The 12039-nt window shown below is 41.2% G+C and overlaps 1 long non-coding RNA gene across 2 annotated transcripts in view; it reads right to left on the reverse strand.

The window, feature by feature from the left end:
- Window positions 1-11389, reverse strand: part of LOC127641551 (uncharacterized) — a 55593-nt gene extending 44204 nt beyond the window's left edge. The window contains exon 1 of one of the 2 annotated variants that reach the window (XR_007970187.1): window positions 11195-11389. This is a non-coding gene — a long non-coding RNA (uncharacterized LOC127641551). Of the gene's footprint in view, window positions 1-507; window positions 542-11194 lie in introns of those variants that run through there. The other variant, XR_007970189.1, reaches the window with a different exon arrangement.
- Window positions 11390-12039: the final 650 nt, after the last annotated feature.

Consider the following 12039-nt stretch of genomic DNA (forward strand, 5'->3'; position numbering starts at 1 on the left):
TGGCAGGGCAGCAAACATTTCAAAATGTTTGCAGAGGTACAACCAAGACAACAAATGTAAACAAGTGAACCACAAAGTCCCTGGCAGATTTAAGTACTTAACTGTCAGATAAATAAAATATTAATTGTGTACTGGTTTTAAATATCTCAAATGTTTTAGAGGTAGCAATCTGAGTAAAAAGTGCAAAATGTAAACATTGTAAACCAGTCACTATGCTACACCTTTTAGGTAGTGCTCATGTAACCCTAATTACCCTATTATAGGTTTTTTGCCAGAAAGACTAGTCTGCAAAACTTTTGGACGGAGTAACATTAACATGGGCCCGCATTTTCATACTCTCGGTGTGGTCGCTGGGATGGTACCTTTTCAGGTGACCGAAAAGGTTTTATTTGTGTTTCCCGTCTTGGTTATCACCGACCGACGGCATATTTCGCGAGACCGTCTTTATTTGCGCGTCGTCGCTTTTCAGATATCCAAACCACTTCCATATAATTGACGTCTTGTTACCTTTTTTGTCAACAATTTCCTCAGCTTTGGAAGATAGTTCGAGTTCGTTGTTTCCACTCATTTTTTCTTTACACTCACTTTCTTCACTGCCGGTAGCTCAAACAGTGCTCTGCTAGCAAATGGGCGTGTACTTAGACGCACAAGCCAAAATCTGCGTTCTGACTGGCTGTTGTCCGTTTATTTCTGCTTTGTAATAGGCTGTTAGGTCTATCCATATCGAGTAAACATGTCAAAAGTTTATCATCGTAGTCTAAATAAATATTATCGCGATGCCATATCGAGATCGTTTTATCGCCCAGCCCTAATTTAAACAGAGTAATTTTTATATGTTAGGTTTACTAGTTTTGTTATTATATTTTATTGCGGCTATAATGAACAGGCTGCGATGTCAAGATTGCAATGATGAAGTGTGTGTGTGTGTATTTGTAACCTTAAGTAATCATGGTTTATTTATTCATTTATTTATTCATTTGTTCTTTTATTTATTTATTATTTAACATGCATGTGTGCATTATTAAAAGTACCATTGCAGCAACGAGAACGGGTCTGAGCCAAATTATGTTAAAGATGTGTTCTGGTGACTGGCGTGTTTTTAAACCAATCAGATAAGAGTAAATCAAGAGTTAGCGATTAGCTCATCTGATTGGCTACATGAAGAAGGTGGACCCGCCCTCCACTTCGCACTCCCGTTGGAACTACGTAATTTCAACAACAAATGGTAGATTTATCAGAAAATTAATCAGAAAGAAAATCAATCGCAAAGATCGCAAAACAATAATTATAAAAGTGGTTGTTTGCTGCCATTTTTTTTTTGTTTTCTTAAAAATGTAAAACACAAGCATATATGTTTTATCACAGGTTTACAATAAAAATAAGAGTGTGATTTCAAAGCATTTTGAAATTTGATCATCATTCTCGGACGTTTTGATACGTTCGGATCGATCAGCCCATCCCTACTTTCTTTAGACATATGTTTCATGTGTTGGTTTTAATAAAGACTCGGAGTACTCATAAAACTCACAGAACGAAATATGCGTCACACTTTACTGCGTTCTCAACAACATGTACAAGTCTTCTTCATACGTTAAAACAACGAGAATACAGAAAATAGGCTTAGAACTCCACCTAGTGGTTATATTATAGAATTAAAGGAGAAATTACATGAGACAGCTTTATAACTGAAATGGCTTTAACTGAAATAGACTAAAGTTTAATATAACTATTCTGATAAGTGTATATTTCCAACATCATGTTTGTGTTATCAGTTTCTGTAAGTTTTTGTGACGTGTTTCAGAAAGATAATGGCTTAGACAGAGCAATAGTTTATTTTCATCTTAACCGGACATTAAAGTTGATCACTGCAATAATTCATAATTCAATATATTGATACCCGATTTCTTTATCAACTGTTTGTTCAATTGAGACATAAGGGGTGACTTCAAAGCATTTTGAAAGTGACACACTTCCTTCTGCCAGTTGGTGGCGCTATAACTTTGACTCACAGTAGTCACATCCATGTGACACACTGCTGAAGTTTCATCGAGATCAGTTAATATATGCAAAAGTTATAACACACTTCCTTGCTTTTATGCTTCCTTTGTGTGCTTTTTGGAGCTTCAAAGTTCATTTGCAATGTGTTCCACATTCAAACCAAAATATCTGACTCTAGGTCAAAGTATGAAACCAATACCCCACTTTTGTCTGAAGGTGGCGCTACTGAGCCCCTGCACCAGGCATCAAAAAGAAAATTCAAGTTTGAAGAGCTGCCACAACAGCAGTATTTAAGATATCAATAATCCTTTCACACGTCTACATCTGCCGGGTGTTTACATTATACACATAAAGTTTGAAGTAAATCGTGTAACAATAAGTGGGTGATTTTAAAGCATTTTGAAAGTGACACACTTCCTTCTGCCAGTTGGTGGCGCTATAACTTTGACTCACAATAGTCACATCCATGCGATCGGCCTCTTACAGCGAACACACCGCTGAAGTTTCATCGAGATCAATTAATGTATGCAGAACTTATAACACTCTGACTGTTTCTCGTTTCTCGCCATCATTTCGTTTCCTCGCCACGGCCAAACTGTTAGATATATCAAAAATCTGCCGGCAATTTTTCATGCTCAATGTCTTGACATCATGCTGACCAAGTTTGGTGGCGATTGGTGGAATTCTTTGGGAGGAGTATTCCAAATTCCATTGCGTGCGTTTTTCAAACAACCCTAAATAGACGGTTTCCTGTTGGTCTGTGGTAAAAAGTAAAAGTATTAAGGATATATGAAACGATGAGATCTATATGTGTACCCAGTTTCATATTATTACATGCAAGCGTGTTTGAGTTATAGACCAAGTTTTCGGACCCTGTTCCAGGGGGCTGTCGAGCCCCTGCCACGCCCGGTACCAGCTTCAGCCCGGCCCTAATGACCGCAGGTTCTGACCCGTGTGCAAAGTTTCAAGAGTTTTTGAGCATGTTAAGAGCCCCAAAAGTGCCCCGTAAGTCGTAAAAAAAAAAAATAATAATAATAATAAATATAGCTGCGAGCAGCGATGGCGAGCCCAAGCGGTGGCACCGCCACCCCGTGCCTTTAGGGTCGCTGTGCCACGATGGGCAATAACGTAACCTCGCTTTGACCGTCGAGAAGACGTGTGCTGTAGAGCTCGCATCAGTGTGGGCTCTGCAAAAGTTCGCATGGAGGGCACATATCAAACACAAAGTATGCGTGAGCACCCTTCCGATACCTAAAATGAAAAATGAGACACCCTACGGTTTCATGGAGTTAATGGACACACGAAATAAGTACACAAGACTGAAAATTCATATGAAGTGTGCCATTTGAGACAGGGACAGTGCCTAGGACCGTGAACCACAATAGTCACATCTATGAGGTAATTAAAATGTAGAATAATTTTTGATGTCATAGGTCAATATCTTTTGCAGCACTTAAACGTGTTAATCCAGAAGGCCAGTATTTATCCGGAGGTCTCTGTTCAGGTTTATTAATGTAATTATAATTTACGCACTGCTGAAGTTTCATCGAGATCAGTTAATGTATGCAGAAGTTATAACACACTTCCTTGCTTTTATGCTGCCTTTATGTGCTTTTTGGAGCTTCAAAGTTCATTTGCAATGTGTTCCACATTCAAACCAAAATATCTGACTTTCTGTTGGTCTGTTTGTTCACTTGAGACATAAGAGGGTGATTTAAAAGCATTTTGAAAGTGACACACTCCCTTCTGCCAGTTGGTGGCGCTATAACTTTGTCTCACAATAGTCACATCCATGTGACACACTGCTGAAGTTTCATCGAGATCAGTTAATGTATGCAGAAGTTATAACACACTTCCTTGCTTTTATGCTGCCTTTATGTGCTTTTTGGAGCTTCAAAGTTCATTTGCAATGTGTTCCACATTCAAACCAAAATATCTGATTTTCTGTTGGTCTGTTTGATCACTTGAGACATAAGAGGGTGATTTCAAAGCATTTTGAAAGTGACACACTTCCTTCTGCCAGTTGGTGTCGCTATAACTTTGACTCACAGTAGTCACATCCATGCGACCGGCCTCTTCCATCAAACACACTGCTGAAGTTTCATCGAGATCAGTTAATGTATGCAGAAGTTATAACACACTCCCTTCTTTTATGTTACTTTTGATGTGCTTTTGGAGCTTCAAAGTTAATTTGAAATGTGTTCCACATTCAAACCAAAATATCTGATTTTCTGTTGGTCTGTTTGTTCACTTGAGACATAAGAGGGTGATTTCAAAGCATTTTGAAAGTGACACACTTCCTTCTGCCAGTTGGTGGCGCTATAACTTTGACTCACAGTAGTCACATCCATGCGACCGGCCTCTTCCCATAAACACACTGCTGAAGTTTCATCGAGATCAGTTAATGTATGCAGAAGTTATAACACACTCCCTTCTTTTATGTTACTTTTTATGTGCTTTTGGAGCTTCAAAGTTAATTTGAAATGTGTTCCACATTCAAACCAAAATATCTGACTTTCTGTTGGTCTGAGCTAATGACTGTAAATTAGAAAGTTGTTCGGCCCGACGAGATCTAGAAGTGTTCGAAGTTTCATATTATTACATGCAAGCATGTTTGATATATGGACAAGTGTTTGAATCCCATTCCAGGTGTCGCTGTCGAGCCCTCTGCCACGCCCGGTACCAGATTCAGCCCGGCCCTGATGGCCGCGGGTTCTGACCTGTGTGCAAAGTTTCAAGAGTTTTCGAGCATGTTAAGGGCCCCAAAAGTCCCAGAAACCTTGAAAAACAATCAAACAATCAAAAAGCAAATCTAAACCCAACAGAGAACCCCCCTCCCCTCCCACACACACACACACACACACAAAAAAAATTTGGCAGGCCCATTCTGTCTGTCAGACAGAGAGACACTGAGAGAAAAAACACAGAAAGGGAGGAGGAGGGGTCACTCAGAAAGAGAAAATTTTAAGAAATCCACATTCAAACCACAATATCTGACTTTCTGTTGGTCGGAGCTAATGACTGTAAATTAGAAAGTTGTTCGGCTCGACGAGAACAATATACACGCCGAGTTTTGTAACTGTAGATAGAACTAACTAAGTTATAACACACTTCATGTGTCCTTTTTAGTCATAAATCAATTTCCTCGCCACGGCCAAACCGTTCGAGATATCAAAAATCCGTCCGAATGTAGCATCCTCAATGTCTTGACTTCATGCCGACCGAGTTTGGTGGCGATTGGATTCATTCTCTAGGCGGAATATATATAATTCCAGAGCACGTGTTTCCAAACAACCCATAATAGCCGACTTCCTGTTGGGCTGGCGTAAAACTTAGAGCACGAAAGTTGTTCGGCCCGACGAGACCTACAAGTGTACCGAGTTTCATATCATTACATGCAAGCATGTTTGATATATGGACAAGTGTTTGAATCCCATTCCAGGGGCGCTGTCGAGCCCCCTGCCACGCCCGGTACCATCTTCGGTCCGACCCTGATGGCCGCGGGTTCCGACCCGTGTGCAAAGTTTCAAGAGTTTTCGAGCACGTTAAGGGCCCCAAAACCTTGAAAAACAAAAATAAAAGCATTTTCACTCCTCAGCAAAATCAGCACCCTCCCCCAGACACAGAGAGACGTAGGGTCAGTGAGAGAGGAGAGAAAATTCTCCAAAACATCCACATTCAAACCACAATATCTGACTTTCTGTTGGTCTGAGCTAATGACTGTAAATTAGAAAGTTTTCCGGCTCGATGAGAACAATATAATTCCTGAGTTTTGTGACTGTGGGTCAAAGTGTAAAGCAACCCCCCCACTTTTGTCAAAAGGTGGCGCTACTGAGCCCCTGCACCACGCCCGTTTCTGAAACTTTGCACATGTGTACTGGCTAATAAATGTGATGTGTCTGTCGAGTTTCATGCAATTTCAAGTATGTTAAGAGTCTCAAAAGCATCAAAAAGAATATTCGAGTTTGAAGCGTTGCCGCGGCGACAGTATCGAAGATATCAATAATCCTTTCACATGTCTACATCTGCCGTGTGTTTACATTATACACCTAAAGTTTTAAGTAAATCGGGTAAAAATAAGTGGGTGATTTCAAAGCATTTTGAAAGTGACACACTTCCTTCTGCCAGTTGGTGGCGCTATAACTTTGACTGACAATAGTCACATCCATGCGATCGGCTTCTTCCAGCGATCACGCTGCTGCGGTTTCATGGAGATCAATTAATGTATGCAGAAGTTATAACACACTTCCTGTTTCTCTTTTCGCGCCATCATTTCGTTTCTCGCCACGGCCAAACCGTTAGAGATATCAAAAATCTGCCGGCAATTTTTCATGCTCAATGTCTTGACATCATACTGGCCGAGTTTGGTGGCGATTGGTGGAATTCTCTGGGAGGAGTATTCCAAATTCCATTGCGTGCGTTTTCAAACAACCCTAAATAGACGGTTTCCTGTTGGTCTGGGGTAAAAAGTAAAAGTATGAAGGATATATGAAACGATGAGATCTATACGTGCACCGAGTTTCATATTATTACATGCAAGCGTGTTTGAGTTATAGACCAAGTTTTCGGACCCTGTTCCAGGGGGCGCTGTCGAGCCCCCCTGCCACGCCCGGGTACCAGCTTCAGCCCGGCCCTGATGGCCGCGGGTTCTGACCCATGTGCAAAGTTTCAAGAGTTTTTGAGCACGTTAAGAGCCCCAAAAGTGCCCCAATAGTCGTAAATAGCTGCGAGCAGCGATGGCGGGCCCAAGCCGGTGGCACCGCCACCCCCATGCCTTTAGGGTCGCTGTGCACGATGGGCAATAACGTAACCTCGCTTTGACCGTCGAGAAGACGTGTGCTGTAGAGCTCGCATCAGCGTGGGCTCTGCAAAAGTTCGCATGGAGGGCACATATCAACCACAAAGTATGTGTGAGCACCCTTCCGATACCTAAAATGAAAAATGAGACACCCTACGGTCTCATGGAGTTAATGGACACACGAAATAAGTACACAAGACTGAAAATTCATATGAAGTGTGCCATTTGAGACAGGGACAGTGCCTAGGACCGTGAACCACAATAGTCACATCTATGAGGTAATTCAAATGTAGAATAATTTTTGATGTCATAGGTCAATATCTTTCGCAGCACTTAAACGTGTTAATCCAGAAGGCCAGTATTTATCCGGAGGTGTCTGTTCAGGTTTATTAATGTAATTATAATTTACGCACTGCTGAAGTTTCATCGAGATCAGTTAATGTATGCAGAAGTTATAACACACTTCCTTGCTTTTATGCTGCCTTTATGTGCTTTTTGGAGTTTCAAAGTTCATTTGCAATGTGTTCCACATTCAAACCAAAATATCTGACTTTCTGTTGGTCTGTTTGTTCACTTGAGACATAAGAGGGTGATTTAAAAGCATTTTGAAAGTGACACACTCCCTTCTGCCAGTTGGTGGCGCTATAACTTTGTCTCACAATAGTCACATCCATGTGACACACTGCTGAAGTTTCATCGAGATCAGTTAATGTATGCAGAGGTTATAACACACTTCCTTGCTTTTATGCTGCCTTTATGTGCTTTTTGGAGCTTCAAAGTTCATTTGCAATGTGTTCCACATTCAAACCAAAATATCTGACTTTCTGTTGGTCTGTTTGTTCACTTGAGACATAAGAGGGTGATTTAAAAGCATTTTGAAAGTGACACACTCCCTTCTGCCAGTTGGTGGCGCTATAACTTTGACTCACAGTAGTCACATCCATGCGACCGGCCTCTTCCCGCAAACACACTGCTGAAGTTTCATCGAGATCAGTTAATGTATGCAGAAGTTATAACACACTCCCTTCTTTTATGTTACTTTTGATGTGCTTTTGGAGCTTCAAAGTTAATTTGAAATGTGTTCCACATTCAAACCAAAATATCTGATTTTCTGTTGGTCTGTTTGTTCACTTGAGACATAAGAGGGTGATTTCAAAGCATTTTGAAAGTGACACACTTCCTTCTGCCAGTTGGTGGCGCTATAACTTTGACTCACAGTAGTCACATCCATGCGACCGGCCTCTTCCCGCAAACACACTGCTGAAGTTTCATCGAGATCAGTTAATGTATGCAGAAGTTATAACACACTCCCTTCTTTTATGTTACTTTTGATGTGCTTTTGGAGCTTCAAAGTTAATTTGAAATGTGTTCCACATTCAAACCAAAATATCTGACTTTCTGTTGGTCTGAGCTAATGACTGTAAATTAGAAAGTTGTTCGGCCCGACGAGATCTAGAAGTGTTCCGAGTTTCATATTATTACATGCAAGCATGTTTGATATATGGACAAGTGTTTGAATCCCATTCCAGGTGTCGCTGTCGAGCCCCCTGCCACGCCCGGGTACCAGATTCAGCCCGGCCCTGATGGCCGCGGGTTCTGACCTGTGTGCAAAGTTTCAAGAGTTTTCGAGCATGTTAAGGGCCCCAAAAGTCCCAGAATTTAAAATCTAAACCCAACAGAGAACCCCCCCCCCTCCTCACACACACACACACAAAAAAAAATTTGGCAGGCCCATTCTGTCTGTCAGACAGAGAGACACTGAGAGAAAAAACACAGAAAGGGAGGAGGAGGGGTCACTCAGAAAGAGAAAAATTTTAAGAAATCCACATTCAAACCACAATATCTGACTTTCTGTTGGTCGGCGCTAATGACTGTAAATTAGAAAGTTGTTCGGCTTGACGAGAACAATATACACGCCGAGTTTTGTAACTGTAGATAGAACTAACTAAGTTATAACACACTTCATGTGTCCTTTTTTAGTCATAAATCAATTTCCTCGCCACGGCCAAACCGTTCGAGATATCAAAAATCCGTCCGGAATTTAGCATCCTCAATGTCTTGACTTCATGCCGACCGAGTTTGGTGGCGATTGGATTCATTCTCTAGGAGGAAAATATATATTTCCAGAGCACGTGTTTCCAAACAACCCATAATAGACGACTTCCTGTTGAGCTGGCGTAAAACTTAGAGCACGAAAGTTGTTCGGCCCGATGAGATCTACAAGTGTACCGAGTTTCATATTATTACATGCAAGCATGTTTGATATACGGACAAGTGTTCGAATCCCATTCCAGGGGGCGCTGTCGAGCCCCCCTGCCACGCCCGGGTACCATCTTCGGCCCGGCCCTGATGGCCGCGGGTTCCGACCCGTGTGCAAAGTTTCAAGAGTTTTCGAGCACGTTAAGGGCCCCAAAACCTTGAAAAACAAAAATAAAAGCATTCTCATTCAACAGCCAAATCACCCCCTCCCCCAGACACAGAGAGACGTAGGGTCAGTGAGAGAGGCAGAGAAAATTCTCCAAAACATCCACATTCAAACCAAAATATCTGACTTTCTGTTGGTCTGAGCTAATGACTGTAAATTAGAAAGTTGTCCGGCTCGATGAGAACAATAAAAATCTTGAGTTTTGTGACTGTGGGTCAAAGTGTAAAGCAACCCCCACTTTTGTCAAAAGGTGGCGCTACTGAGCCCCTGCACCACGCCCGTTTCTGAAACTTTGCACATGTGTACTGGCTAATAAATGTGATGTGTCTGTCGAGTTTCATGCAATTTCAAGTATGCTAAGTCTCAAAAGCATCAAAAAGAATATTCGAGTTTGAAGCGTTGTCGCGGCGACAGTATCGAAGATATCAATAATCCTTTCACATGTCTACATCTGCCGTGTGTTTACATTATACACCTAAAGTTTTAAGTAAATCGGGTAAAAATAAGTGGGTGATTTCAAAGCATTTTGAAAGTGACACACTTCCTTCTGCCAGTTGGTGGCGCTATAACTTTGACTGACAATAGTCACATCCATGCGATTGGCTTCTTCCAGCGATCACGCTGCTGCGGTTTCATGGAGATCAATTAATGTATGCAGAAGTTATAACACACTTCCTGTTTCTCTTTTCAGCGCCATCATTTCGTTTCCTCGCCACGGCCAAACCGTTAGAGATATCAAAAATCTGCCGGTAATTTTTCATGCTCAATGTCTTGACATCATGCTGACCGAGTTTGGTGGCGATTGGTGGAATTCTCTGGGAGGAGTATTCCAAATTCCATTGCGTGCGTTTTTCAAACAACCCTAAATAGACGGTTTCCTGTTGGCCTGGGTTAAAAAGTAAAAGTATGAAGGATATATGAAACGATGAGATCTATACGTGCATCGAGTTTCATATTATTACATGCAAGCGTGTTTGAGTTATAGACCAAGTTTTCGGACCCTATTCCAGGGGGCGCTGTCGAGCCCCCCTGCCACGCCCGGGTACCAGCTTCAGCCCGGCCCTGACAGCCGCGGGTTCTGACCCGTGTGTAAAGTTTCAAGAGTTTTTGAGCACGTTAAGAGCCCCAAAAGTGCCCCAATAGTCGTAAAAAATAAATAAATAATAATAATAATAATAATCCTAATGAAAACAATAGGGTCCTACGCACTTTGTGCTTCTGCCCTAATAATAATAATAATCCTAACGAAAACAATAGGGTCCTACGCACTTTGTGCTTGGGCCCTAATAATAATAATAATAATAATAATAATCCTAATGAAAACAATAGGGTCCTACGCACTTTGTGCTTGGGCCCTAATAATAATAATAATAATCCTAACGAAAACAATAGGGTCCTACGCACTTTGTGCTTGGGCCCTAATAATAATAATAATAATTAAAGCTGCGAGCAGCCATGACGGGCCCAAGCCGGTGGCACCGCCACCCCCGTGCCTTTAGGGTTGCTGTGCACGATGGGCAATAACGTAACCTCGCTTTGACTGTCGAGAAGAAGATGTGTGCTGTAGAGCTCCAACGAACATTCGCAACGACAGCTCTCGACCTAGTTAGAAGCATTTCTTGTTTGCATGACATGTGGACTTAATAAATCCTTATCTTGAGCCAAATAAACAAGCTGACATTCAGTACAAACTGTGTCTTTTGTTTAGAACACATACAAATGTTATTTATGTACCGTTTTTGTACGGTACATAAATAAATAAAGCACCGTTTTTAACATTAACATGGGCCCGCATTTTCATACTCGCGGTGTGGTCGCTGGGATGGTACCTTTTCAGGTGACCGAAAAGGTTTTATTTGTGTTTCCCGTTTTGGTTATCACCGACCGACGGCATATTTCGCAGACCGTCTTTATTTGCGCGTCGTCGCTTTTCAGATATCCAAACCACTTCCATATAATTGACGTCTTGTTACCTTTTTTGTCAACAATTTCCTCAGCTTTGGAAGATAGTTCGAGTTCGTCGTTTCCACTCATTTTTTCTTTACACTCACTTTCTTCACTGCCGGTAGCTCAAACAGTGCTCTGCTAGCAAATGGGCGTGTACTTAGACGCACAAGCCAAAATCTGCGTTCTGACTGGCTGTTGTCCGTTTATTTCTGCTTTGTAATAGGCTGTTAGGTCTATCCATATCGAGTAAACATGTCAAAAGTTTATCATCGTAGTCTAAATAAATATTATCGCGATGCCATATCGAGATCGTTTTATCGCCCAGCCCTAATTTAAACAGAGTAATTTTTATATGTTAGGTTTACTATTTTATTATTATATTTTATTGCGGCTATAATGAACAGGCTGCGATGTCAAGATTGCAATGATGGAGTGTGTGTGTGTGTGTGTATTTGTAACCTTAAGTAATCATGGTTTATTTATTCAATTATTTATTCATTTGTTCTTTTATTTATTTATTATTTAACATGCAACGTGTGCATTATTAAAAGTACCATTGCAGCAACGAGAACGGGTCTGAGCCAAATTATGTTAAAGATGTGTTCTGGTGACTGGCGTGTTTTTAAACCAATCAGATAAGAGTAAATCGAGAGTTAGCGATTAGCTCATCTGATTGGCTACATGAAGAAGGTGGACCCGCCCTCCACTTCGCGCTCCCGTTGGAACTACGTCATTTCAACAACAAATGGTAGATTTATCAGAAAATTAATCAGAAAGAAAATCAATCGCAAAGATCGCAAAACAATAATTATAAAAGTGGTTGTTTGCTGCCATTTTTTTGTTTTCTTAAAAATGTAAAACACAAGCATCG

This window comes from Xyrauchen texanus, unplaced genomic scaffold (assembly GCF_025860055.1).
Source record: "Xyrauchen texanus isolate HMW12.3.18 unplaced genomic scaffold, RBS_HiC_50CHRs HiC_scaffold_105, whole genome shotgun sequence".
NCBI classification, from domain to species: domain Eukaryota; kingdom Metazoa; phylum Chordata; class Actinopteri; order Cypriniformes; family Catostomidae; genus Xyrauchen; species Xyrauchen texanus.